Below are 13,690 nucleotides of genomic sequence, written 5' to 3'. Positions count from 1 at the left end.
ATAATTAAATTTCCAACATGTCGATTCAAAATGTCGTTTCATGCTTAAACAAAACGGGAGGTGTGTACCTTTATTTATACTCACATTCGGGCAAGGCCCATTCCGTGAGTGCTCTGATAAAATTGTTAGTCATATTTGGTTTTTAAAGTATGGTGCCCAGACAGACCACTGGTGTTTGAACGTGCACCTGTGTATAGAATTGTCACACGGCGCCCCCATTTTAAATCCCTCCTGGAAGACGATTCGTATTTTAGTGGTGCGGAGTGGAATCGAACATAGATAAAAATGCTTTACTCAAGTTCACATTACGTCCTTACTGTCCTGATACGCGTTGTAAACTGTTCACATAACAGTACCTGTTAACATGACAATAACTACTGAGTTGATACGCGTTGTAACCTGTTCACATAACAGTACCTGTTAACATGACGATAACTAGTGAGTTGATACGCGTAGTAACCCGTTCACATAACAGTACCTGTTAACATGACAATAACTATTGAGTTGATACGCGTAGTAACCTGTTCACATAACAGTACCTGTTAACATGACAATAACTACTGAGTTGATACGCGTGGTAACCCGTTCACATAACAGTACCTGTTAACATGACAATAACTACTGAGTTGATACGCGTTGTAACCTGTTCACATAACAGTACCTGTTAACATGACGATAACTAGTGAGTTGATACGCGTAGTAACCCGTTCACATAACAGTACCTGTTAACATGACAATAACTATTGAGTTGATACGCGTAGTAACCTGTTCACATAACAGTACCTGTTAACATGACGATAACTATTAAGTTGATACGCATAGTAACCTGTTCACATAACAGTACATGTTAACATGACGATAACTATTGAGTTGATACGCGTAGTAACCTATTCACATAACAGTACCTGTTAACATGACGATAACTACTGAGTTGATGCGTATGGTGAACTGTTCACAGTTCACAGTACATGTTAACATGAAAATAACTACTGAGTTGATACGCGTGGTGAACTGTTCACATAACAATACCTGTTAACATGACGATAACTATTGAGTTGATACGCGTTGTAACCTGTTCACATAACAGTACCTGTTAACATGACGATAACTACTGAGTTGATGCGTATGGTGAACTGTTCACAGTTCACAGTACATGTTAACATGAAAATAACTACTGAGTTGATACGCGTGGTGAACTGTTCACATAACAGTACCTGTAAACATGACGATAACTACTGAGTTGAAACGCATAGTGAACTGTTCACATGAAATAACCTGTTAACATGACAATAACTACTGAGTTGAAACGCGTGGTGAACTGTTCACATGACATTACCTGTTAACATGACTTTAACTACTGACTTGTAACACGTGGTGAACATGTTAACATAAAAATAACTACTGAGTTGTTCCGCGTGGTGAACTGTTCACATAACATAACCTGTTAACATGACATTAACTATTGAGTTGATACGCGTGGTAAGCCGTTCACATAACAGTATCTGTTAACATGACAATATCGACTGAGTTGATACGCGTAGTATACCGTTAACATAACAGTACCAATTGCCATGACAATGTCTACTGAGTTTTTACGCGTGGTGAACTGTTCACATAACAGTACCTGTTAGCATGACACTAACTACTGAGTTGTTACGCGTCATGAACTGTTCACATCACAATACCTGTTAACATAACAATACCTATTGAGTTGATACGCGTGATAAACTGTTCACATCACAGTACCTGTTAACATGACAATAACTATTGAGTTGATACGCGTGGCAAACCGTTCATATAACAGTACCTGTTAACACGAAATTAACTACTTAGTAGATACGCGTGATAAACTGTTCACATAACAGTACCTGTTAACATGCCAATAATTATTGAGTTAATACGCGTGGCAAACTGTTCATATAACAGTACCTGTGAACATGAAATTAACTACTGAGTTGATACGCGTGGTAACCCGTTCACATAACAGTACCTGTTAACATGACGATAACTATTGAGTTGATACGCGTGGTAAACTGTTCACATTCTGTCTGATCTTAGAGCTCAGTAAATGGCGCTCATGTGTCAAAATTATCTTTCCCCGCTTGCAGCATATGCGCGGGATACAAGACAGAATAGCTTGCTCACTCAAGCGATAATAAGCCGTAACGGAACCAGAGCAGCATCGGCGTTCTACTTTGAAAGTTCGAGCCTTCAACTAGTCTGGAGTTCCTTCCCCTAACACTATCGTTATCGGGTCAGGCAAAGGCCAATAATGGCGGCGCTCAGTTGACGCTATAAGGTTACCATTTATTTTACTTTTGTTGATCAAGTTAATATAACAACGGCATTTGAACACTATTAATATGTAGAATATAATGGAACACTCGAGTTTCGGTGATCACTTGTCTGGAAAGAAATATTGTGACTTAAGTGAAGTTTACGTAATTCGGACGTTGTGTATTTTCGGATGTTTGTCAGTTGAAAATGAATGCCATATTTGACTTCACCCTGTCTTATTAAGACTGATGGTTAAAATGGGAAATTCAAATGAATAATGGAACAAGTAAATATAACTATTACACTTATTGCATGATTTGATTGCTTACTTAAAAATAGAAGTAAAGATAGAAATAAAGATGTTTTATGTTTTAGATTTTCCATGTTTCTAGTTCTGATGTCGGAAGACGTTTGCTGCTCACCGACAAACATCAGGCAAAAAATGGCTATGCCCAATGGCCATTAAAGGTTGCCGTTTATTTTATTTTTGTTGATTCCAATAATGAAACAACGGTATTTTAATACATTTTATATGTAGAAATTAATTACACAATTGATTTCCGTTATTCCTTGACTAGACAGAAACTTGAGGCATAAAAGCTACAATTCCTATTATTTAGGACAAGTAACAATTCCCCAATCTTAATATATCAGCCTTGGAATAATTTTTTGGTAATTGTGAAGGAGGACCATAGGGGTATGGCATTACAACACACCCTGCCCTTGTGGTCAGTTTTTACTACTATTATTTCATTGACCTGGTTTGGGTTTATGTCTTGTCTGAAGCAATGTCAATACAAAACATTTATTTGTTAAGTGTATTGGTTGCAATGGCCGAGATGTCAGCTTATCAGACTCTGATTCAGAGGGTCCGGAGTTCGATCCCTACCTGAAGTTTTGATGAAAACAGTTCTGGTTATAATCAGTAAATGGTTCTTTATTACATACTCAAATCAGATTTTAAAACTACACATCAGTTCATTGCTAAAAACCTAGTATACCTAGTATACAGTTTTGACCATTTAAGCTATCCAAACAATCTGATTTGAGCAATTGCAATCATAAGGATTGTATGAAAAATAAAAAAAAATGTAACACATAGGAACAAAATACTTGTTTATTTTGTGCGTCATTAAAATCTTAACACATGTCTTTTATAATTATCAGACCAAGAGATCACCCTAGGGACCAAATCGCTGGAATTGGATAGTTGGGATAGCTCGTCTGGCCAAGTCCAAATATGAGGTAACTTTGCTTCAAAGGCTCTTACATAGCTTACTGGTAATGCTGTTACACTGTTCTGACCATCGTGACATATATAAATCTGTATGTCTTGCGACTGTGAGTTCATCTAGATACAGAAGAAATCATTAATATAGAACTGTCTAGTGTCGTAATGCACCTTTTACCGATTTCTAAGACTAGATACCACAGGATGATTTAGTGTACTTTTCTTGTTTTATTTTTAGGATAATTAAAAAAATTCTGCTACATTTAGTGAATTTAACCTCCTTATGAACCAGATCTTCAAAGAATTGAAAGCATTACAGATAATACAATTACTTTCCATTCTCGATTTTTTAACATGTTTGGTGTTGGCGAAAATATTTTCACTTGGGGTTTTATTGGCAACAGAAAACTTTTATGTCACACCCACCTGCTCAGCAAATCATATTATGATGAGTTATCAGTAAAGGTAATTATGTGAAAAACTATGTTTTTACAGTTCAGATTGTTATGAGGATGATTTAATATTAAATATATGTTTAAGATTTGAAGCTATTTTGGTTTCAGTTTTCTCTTGTCAAGTTCTGAGAGCTCAGTCAGTTATGTTAGACGACCTTCACATCCCATCCAGAAGAACCAAGGGGCAACTGATGTGGCAGTGCAGGCACAAAGACATAGCCTCAATTTATTTATCTTACAATGTAAAAATTGTTGTCAATTACAAGCTTTAATCCTTGTTTAGTCTTGTTGTTTGGTGAAGGTAGTCATATCTTCAGTCATCCTTCCGTCTGTATGGCCAAGTGGTAAACAATCCGCCTGCGGAGCGGGGGATAGTGGGTTCGATCCCTGGCCGCATCATACCAAAAGACTTTAAAAGTTGGTACAAGTAGCTTTCTTGCCTGGCGCACGGCATTTAAGGGTAGTGCTTGGAAAAGTGGTGTACCCAATACTGGTTTAACCCAGGAAAGTTGTACCCCGTGTATCTGTGTGTCACTACTCCTGTGGGGTTCTCTTTAGCAAATGGGCTGTAAACACTGTAAACACAGTTTATATGTTTATAATGGACATTTATTGTCTTAAACAACGGAAAGCTCGCTCCTATTCGATGTACATACAGGAACTGCCAAAACGAATAAATACACAGAACGAATATAAATGCAAAGAAAATACATAATACACAAAGTTAGAACATACATTTCCGCAATACTTCACGAACCTGTAAACACAGTTTATATGTTTATAATGGACATTTATTGTCTTAAACATCGGAAAGCTCGCGCCTATCCGATGTACTTACAGGAACTGCGCAGGCGTGCCCAAGAACCGAAACGGGTGTTAAAAACGGTCACAGTGCAGTAAATTAAATAAAGGAAATGCATGCAGATCGTTAATGAGGGGTGATAAGATGAAATGAGAGCTCACATATGAATTTATAGAAAAAGACAAAGAAACAAAGACATGATAGACAATAAAACAGTTAAGATGACTATGTTACAATCTAACCTGCGACATACTTCCCCGCCAGGAATAAAATGTCATCCCGACATTTTCATCAATCTAGACTACTACATGACAATAATTAAATCATAAATGCCTGAAGCTAACTTATGACGTAGTCTATGACCATCAAATCTAGCTAACTGACTAATAACAACTATTACTCACACATATTTGTAAATATGTATCTATCTTATTACAGATCAAGCTTAGGACTTGTTAGACAACCCATGCCTTAATATAGGTAAACCAAACGGTTTATTGCAACACTATTTTCTTTGAATGCCATTAGAAACTCAGGTGAAAATCACAGTTGTACCTCTTAAAAGTACATTAACTTAAACTATACGATTTGTGATTGGGTAACCAAAGCACAAACAAGGATGGTTAACATCCAAACAATTTTCATTCCAAAATATTGGAATCTGCCTATTAATGGGTTCAAGTCCAAACCATTTAGGCTTCTAAGCAAACAATATGGAATTCCTTACCAGAAAAATAACCAGCTCAAAGAATAAAACCACTGACTGTTACTAGGTTTTAATAGAGTTGTTTACAAAGGACTATTGTATTACATAAACGCAGTACATAGATGATCTTCATATCCATTAATGTCATATAAATGATAAAAAACAAACAAACAAAAATACACTATATGCACTGTGAAAATAGTTTTCAACCACTGACTTTCATCACATTTATGTCCTCCGATCGGAGTTCATCCACGAGGGTTTCTGCCTCGTCCTCTTCGGCCTTGGATGAACAAAGGGTGGAGCCTCTGGTCTCAATGGGATAGTGCCCGGTCTATGTGCCGGAATAACATACTTATCAGTTGGGGCTGTGTGACAAGGAACATTCTCAAGACAAACTGCGGTATCTGACTGCTTATGAGATTTTGTAGGAAGAAGATTTCCATTATTCCGATCCGCAGCCCCTTCTGCTGTCGAAAAGTGAGGTTCTTGCAATGGAAGTCCCATAAATGGTAGCAGTAAATTCCTATGTAGAAGACGCCGTCTCCAATTTCCACACTCTGGAGCAACCTGAAAAATAGGAATGTCATAATTAGGCTGAGGCTCAACTATGTACACATCCCGATCCCACTTATCTGCTAGCTTACACTTTTCTTGCAGCCCGACGTTCTTTACAAGAACTCTGTCACCTTTTTCTAAACGTACATTCCGGACCCGAAGATCATACCGTTTCTTGTGACGCTTAGCCTGCTTTCGTGCCTCACTGCTTGCCACTTGGTAGGCGAACGCTAACCTTCCCTTCAAGCCATCCACATACTCTGATGAGCTCTTCTTCCGAGACGAGGTGTCTGGTTCAACTCCCAGAAAAGCATCTATGGCTAAACGGGGATGTCTACCAAACATGAGGTAATGGGGCGTAAATCCTGATGTATCATGGCGGGTTGAGTTATAAGCACGAACCAGGGTTGGCACAAACGCCTTCCAATTCGCCTTCTTCTCCTCCTCCAGCGTTCCCAGCATGTTCAGGAGAGTCTGATTGAATCGTTCCGGCATCCCGTTACCTTGAGGATGATAGGGCGTCGTACAAGACTGTTCTACATTTGCCAGGCGGCACAACTCTTTAATGACTGACCCATCAAAATTCCTCCCCTGATCACTATGCAATCTGCTAGGAAAGCCATAATGACAAATAAACGTGTCAAATAACACCTTGGCCGTCGTCTTCGCCGTCTGATTCTTTGTCGGCACTGCTTGAGCAAAATGGGTGAAATGGTCTGTAATAACGAGGATATTCTCATACCAACCAGGCATTAGAAGCCGGTGTCTTTCGACGAATACAGCGAGGGCATCTCCGAACACGTGTCCCCACAAAACCGTCTATCCCAGGCCAAAAAAAATTGGATTTGAAAAGAGAAGATGTGCGACCCACACCTTGATGTCCAGCATGGTCGTGTAAACCAGAGAAAACCATGTCATGAAACGCCTATAGAAGAACAAGTTGATCAACCTCTTGACCGAGAACACTACCCCGGCGGCGCAAGACGCCGTTCTTTATATACAAACTCTGCAACTCTCTCAAGTATCTCCGCACAGGTTCCGGTTCTAACGCACATTGGCGTTTGGTTGGTTTATGTCCAGCTGAAACAATGTTTAATACCCTTGAAACGGTAAGATCTTTTTCCAGCTTCCAATCTATTCCACAAAATGCTTCACTAGGAGGCGATTTATCAACATGCTGTTCCAAGCTAATACATTTAAATGCAGGTGAGATCTCAGATGATATTGCAGAGGCCTTAAAATTGCCTTAACTGCATCGTTAAAGACGACAGATTCCTTCTCTGAAATGCGTGACAAGAAGTCAGCATCGATATTTGAACGACCAGGCCTGTACTGTAAACTGAAATTGTATGCTGACAAGGCTGCGAGCCACCTGTGTGAAGTTGCGTCTAACTTTGCTGTGGACAGAACATATGTAAGTGGGTTGTTGTCCGTGCGAACCATGAAGGAGTTACCATACAGGCAGTCATTGAACTTGTCCACCACTGCCCATTTCTGTGCCAGAAACTCTTAGTTTGTGAGCAGGGTAGTTCCGTTCGTTTGGGCGTAAACCTCGACTAGCGTAAGCTACTACTCGTCCCTTGCCATCGTCCTGCACTTGATACAACACTGCTCCAAGACCAAAAGTGCTAGCATCGGTGTTCAAAATAAAAGGTCGACTGAAATATGCATATGCAAGTACATGTGGGGACGTCAGGAGACCAATCAGCTTATCAAACGCGTTCTGCTGGTTAGGACCCCAGACCCATGGTGCAATGTCGCGCTTCGTTTTACACGCCTTCGACCGCTTGTTAGTTGGGTGACCGACGAGTAAGTCGTTGAGAACCTTTGAGATCTGTGAATAACCAGGAACAAAACGCCGATAATATCCAACAAATCCCAGAAAACTACGCAGTTCCTTCATATTGTTAGGAACTGGCCATTCTTTCAGAGCGCGGACTTTCTCCGGATCAGTTTCAACGCCAGATTCACTAACCACATGACCTAAGTATGTTACCCTTGGTTGAAAGAACTCACATTTCGAACCCTTGAGCTTGAGCCCTGCTTCCTTCAGACGTTCAAAAACTGCCCGCAATCGCTTAAAATGTTCATCGAGAGTCTTCGAAAAAATGATGATATCATCCAGATATATCAAACACTGGCGCAAGTGCAGTTCTCCCATGCATCTCTCAAGCATTCTCTGAAATGTCGCAGGTGCATTGGTAAGCCCGAAGACCATTCTATTACACTCATAAAACCCTAGTGGACCAACGGAAAATGCTGTCTTCTCCTTGTCGGCCTCCTTCATTGCCACTTGCCAGTACCCTGACCGTAAATCCAACTTGCTGAAATAACGAGAGCCAGAAAGAGAGTCAATAGTCTCATCTATACGAGGTAGGGCGTATGCGTCTGGAATAGTACGCGAATTCAACTTGCGAAAATCCATACAGAAGCGAAGAGAGTTAAAATAAATTCTCACAAGAACCACATTAGAGGAAAATGGACTCTTTGATGGACAAATGGCACCCGCAGACAACATTTCTTGCAAGTGTTCTCTAACCTCCTCAAACATACCAGGGGGGATACGCCTATAGCTATCGTTGAAAGGACGGGGACCTGTAAGATTTATTTCATGCTCAACCAGGTTTGTACATCTAAAGTCAGTCGGACCTGTTGAAAATATACTCTTCCATCCCTTGATGAATTGCCTAGCCTCTGCTCTGCGATCTTTTGGAATGGTATCATATGGAAGAGAAATTCCCAAATCCTCAATCGAAGCAGACTGACTTTCTTGCCGAGATGTATTTGAGCCCTCGAACGGATCTACCGTCCTTACAAATTCAACCTCCTGCAACTTTCAAATAGTAGTTTTGGGCATGATCTTCACTGGCCTAACTGTCATGTTGAAGATCCGAACCGGTACTTTGGAGTAAGTACGGTTTGGGTTTACCTTTACCAACCGAGGTCAAACATTGACAGTGTCATTATTGTCGACACCTTCAGTGACTCGATGCATCATTTCGCCAACACCTCTCACTAGGCCGGTTATAACTCTGGCTTCATATGGCTGCAAAGTAACTGGCTTGTCAATTCAAGCTTTCACTGGAACTGCATGTGAGTTCGACATAACTGAAAAAGCTTTCTTCCATGCAAGATCTACGTGCTGTTCTGATGCCTCCACACCTTTGAAGTAACTGATCACATTCGTACCAATAACCAACGGTACAGTGTCTGTATAACGAGTGTCGGACACGATCAGCACAGGAACTGACACAGGTAACAGTGATATACAAGGAACAACTATGTCTACTAGTGCATAACTAACATAGGGTATGATGGCGTCGTTAGCATCGTTAACATTAAAATCTGAAATACTCAAAAGTTCTGGTTGCGGTCAATGAAAGAAAGACTCGCCTAGTGTTGTCATTATAGAACTCGTATCAATCAAACCGAGAGTTTCAACACCATTGACACTAACTGAAGTCTCATTAGCATGGCCAACTAATCCTACTGCAGGGCTCAAAACTGATGGCTCACCTCCTACTGACCCTTTGAGGGAGGAGCCTGCTTGTTTAAAGCACGAGCTTCTTGTCCAACCTCACCAATCTCTTTCTTCGCTGTATCTCCTTCTTCCCCGCTGCCTGCCTTTGGACCATCCCATGTTCTCGGTTTATACTCCATCCTGCTCTTCTTCAACTCCTGAAGCTCTTTCTCCATGTATGAAACTTTAGTTCTCATGGATTTCATTTGTGCCGTCAACTCTCCAAGTTGTTTCATTAGCCTTGTCTCCATTCCCGCTGAGTACTGTCGCACTTCTGCATTCTTAACTGCGCTCACATTCGCTCCTCTGTCTCCCATAGTCCCCCTAATCTCACTCTCCTGACTGACCCTCGGCCCTCTCATGTCCTCTTCAATCTGCCTCAGCTCCCTCCTTAAACTCGTGTAATCCCTCGTAGTTTCAAATTTATACCTTGTCACATTCTTAAAGTCCGTATCCCTCAGTCCTGACTAAAGCTTGTTCCTGAGCATCTCGTCCCTCATATCTCGGTCCAATCCAATATGGCTACTACATAGGAGTTGCTCCAACCTTAAACTGTAGTCAACAATAGACTCATTGTCTCTCTGGCAAGTAGTGTAGAACTGCTCTTTTAGTCGCTCCGAACTAGCAACACTCCCATAGGTGGCGTCCATTTCCCTTAAAATATCAAAAATAGATGCCCATTCCCCAAGATGTATGAGAACGGTACGAGCCTTGCCTCTCAAACTGCTACGAACAGCTTCCAATAACGTTTTGTCTGAATTCATACTACTTCTGATGAGACAATTCACCTCATACTTCCAAACAACAAAGTCTACATCTTCCTTCTTATGTTCACCTGAGAAATGAGGAAGTTTAGGCACTCTGTGTGAAGGGACGCCCATAGGGTAACCAGTGCCAGGGAAATTTCCCTGTGGATAATTACGATATTGAGGAGGAGGGGGTCTCTCAGGAACTCGCTGTTGTAAATATGGTTCGTCACCTGCCTGCCTCGCATTAAAATGTTGCCTATCAACTCCAGCACCTAAGACACTATCGCATTCTGCTCGAGCTCGCGGTTGTATCTGTGAAAGGCGATGCTCCCTTACCGGTGTAGGTGTGCCAAACTGCTGTGATAAACCACCCTGACCTCTACTCAACCTAGGTTGCTGACCTTCAGATTCCACAAAGTACCCAGCCTGGATAACTCGGTCAAGACAATAGTATATGTCATCATCACCATCTCTCCTACTATAATCTCCATCCATGATAACAGATCAGTGAGGAAAGTAACAACTTAATGCAGAAAAGTTAATATTTCAAAAGAGTGGGGAAGTGTGTAATAAATGGTATTTGGTTAACCATGTAATGGTCAAAGAAGGGATATGTGTAATACAAATATGAAATAATTTTGCAAAGCCGGGAGTAATGTAATATCTGAACAATTAAACTGTTCTATTCAATCAAGTTGCCCTGTTTGTGGCACCATACAAATACATAAATAAGCTTTATTTTATAACAAATAATAAAACTGTTTTGCTATCTAAACAGCCTAAAACAGTTAAATGCTCATGAGTAGTTTATTACTGATTAAATTTTACTCTTCACATTATAATTAAATAAATGACACAAATTTACCTTGTATAACCTCTTATGATGTATTTTTAACTTTATGAACTCAAATAACACCAACACATGTTTTTTTATTTTTTTTTCAATATAAATAATACAATAAATTCACAAAAATATCGTTTGGTCAAAATATCTTTTGTAAAATGTTTATCAATTCAATGGGCAGTCAATTTCAAACAAATACCTTTCTGCAACACAGCAAAATCTTACAAGTCTTCTGAAATATCTTCAAACTTTCAAATGCCCGTTTCAATTCAAAGTGAAACATACAACATATACAGTTCCATTGTATAATGTGATTGTTTCACTAAGTTTTCAACACTTATATTGCATTTGCTCTCAACTCAATTTGCTGAAATGATTCATTTTCACCTTCACACTTATATAAAAAAAAGAAAAAGAAAAATCCTTCAATATTTTCCAGATAAACCGCCTGGTCTACTACATTAGAGACAATAGCTCCAACAAGCCGTATGTGATAAACTTAAAACCTAGGAAAGTTGTACCCCGTGTATCTGTGCTTTACACGTAAAAGAACCAAGGGGTCTCTTTGAAAAAGAACTATCTCTTCAGCATGCTGTCCCTTCAGCAAAAACAAAGGACCCCGTTGGAAATAAGTGCTTGCACTTTCACGGGTTATCCTTGACTGAAAGGTCAAAAGAATTTTTTTATACATACATACATACATCCTTACAATATAGTAAGCCAAAGCATTCTGTTGTTTGTCAAGCTTTGTTTTCAGGCTACCTTACTCTTCCTTTGACCTCAAGATCTCAAATAAGGAGTCATCTTGTGTCCTTCACAATCTCTCTACCAAGTGTTAGGACCAAGCTAGTCTTGAGCATTTCTAGTTTCAACCTCACAAGCATTGGTCTACTGACAGAATGACCAGCATATGCAAAGTAATGCACACCCACTTGTTCAAAGTGGGGCAGAACTATCACAATAAATATATGCTAACTGTCACTGTCACAAAATGCTCCTGTCCTAATTTTTATGACATCAGGTTTGGTGATAAGTGGTTAAGCAAAATTTAGAGAGCGGACACTGTGAAGAAATAGTTTGCCATTACAATGGTCATATCTCTTAGAGTGATAGTCTGATAAAATAAATGGATATATGGATGGTTAAATGAACTTGTCCAAGATATAATGGCAAAACACATTTTGACCTTGTAGATAAGACCTAAATAAATTTGTTTGATTAGGGTTACATCCTTTTCCGAAATAGGTAGGGTAGGTTTTCCTTTTATTAGGCTTTATTAATTTCATTTTCATCATTAGATAATGGTGTAAAAGTTATCTTTCCTGTATAAGCATTTAGGTTTTAACTACAAAGTCAAAAGCGATTAAACATTTTGGGTTTTTCATTTTTATTTCAAACTGACTATAAAACAGTAGTGTCGGCGCCTATTCTGTAGGAAGGGTCGGGTAACCCAAAGCAAATGTACTTTTATAGGCCTTAAAATTGGAAAAAGGCCTTCTAATTTAATTGAGCTGAGAACGTATGCACCAGTCAAATGTAACCACGGGGATTTTACCATCAGTTTGTCCCCCCAGGGCAGGCATTTTACCCGGGGTTGGCTGGACGAAAGTCAAAGTCCCCGCTATTCCCTACCTGGTTGGGGGGAGGGGAGGGCATAACTGGTAACAATTTCGTCTTTTTAATACTTTCTGTACTGTGACATCCATTTTCCATTTTATGTAGTTTTTATGTAGGTTGAAAGTTCAAACAAGTTTGGCGAGCTTTATATTATGTATCTATGGTGAAAGCTTACACACCCAGAAAGAAAACTATGGAATGGAAAATGGAAATGGAAATAAACTGACACACTTGTTAATAAGAATATTTAAATCAGGTGATGTAAGTCATTGAACAACAAACTTCTTCCAACATCAGAACTGGGAAATCTGAAAAATAAAACATTAAATCTTTATGCAACCAAACAAATCATGCAATAAATACATTGTTAAAATTATATTGTTCCACTATTCATTTAAAATTCTCATTTTAATCATCAGTCATAATAACAGAAGGTGAAGTCTTATAAGGCATTCATTTACACTTGACAATCATCCGAAAATACACAACGTCCGAATTACGTAAACTTCACTCAAGTCACAATATTTCTTTCCAGACAAGTGATCACCGAAACTCGAGTGTACCATTATATTCTACATATAAATAGTGTTCAAATGCCGTTGTGATATTAACTTGATCAACAAAAGTAAAATAAATGGTAACCTAATAGCGTCCACTGGGTGCCGCCGTTATTGGCCTTTGCCTGACGTACTGTTTGAAATATCAGTAAGCAGGGAACCAGACTAGCCTTCAACACGCCCGTTACGTACACACCATTTACGTTTCAGTTTCATTCTGTACTTTGTTACTATCATTTTCAATTAAGTGCAAAACATGTAGCTTAACTGGGGATGTCAACCACGTAAATACTAGTAAATTTAAAATAAGCGTCGGTATGTATCTGTTCTAATCAGGTGACTTTCACATGATAAATATACACACAATAAACCAG

At 39.3% G+C, this 13,690-nt stretch overlaps 1 long non-coding RNA gene across 1 annotated transcript; it reads left to right on the top strand.

The window, feature by feature from the left end:
- The first annotated feature begins 2,259 nt into the window (after nucleotides 1–2,259).
- On the top strand, nucleotides 2,260–4,172 carry LOC128234163 (uncharacterized). The gene is made up of 4 exons (XR_008260894.1): nucleotides 2,260–2,299; nucleotides 2,653–2,745; nucleotides 3,445–3,522; nucleotides 4,072–4,172. It is a non-coding gene; the product is annotated as an uncharacterized LOC128234163 (long non-coding RNA).
- The last annotated feature ends 9,518 nt before the right edge of the window (nucleotides 4,173–13,690 follow it).

Source organism: Mya arenaria, chromosome 5, assembly GCF_026914265.1.
Source record: "Mya arenaria isolate MELC-2E11 chromosome 5, ASM2691426v1".
Classification (NCBI taxonomy): Eukaryota; Metazoa; Mollusca; class Bivalvia; order Myida; family Myidae; genus Mya; species Mya arenaria.
This window is presented reverse-complemented; position numbering and strand designations above follow the sequence as displayed.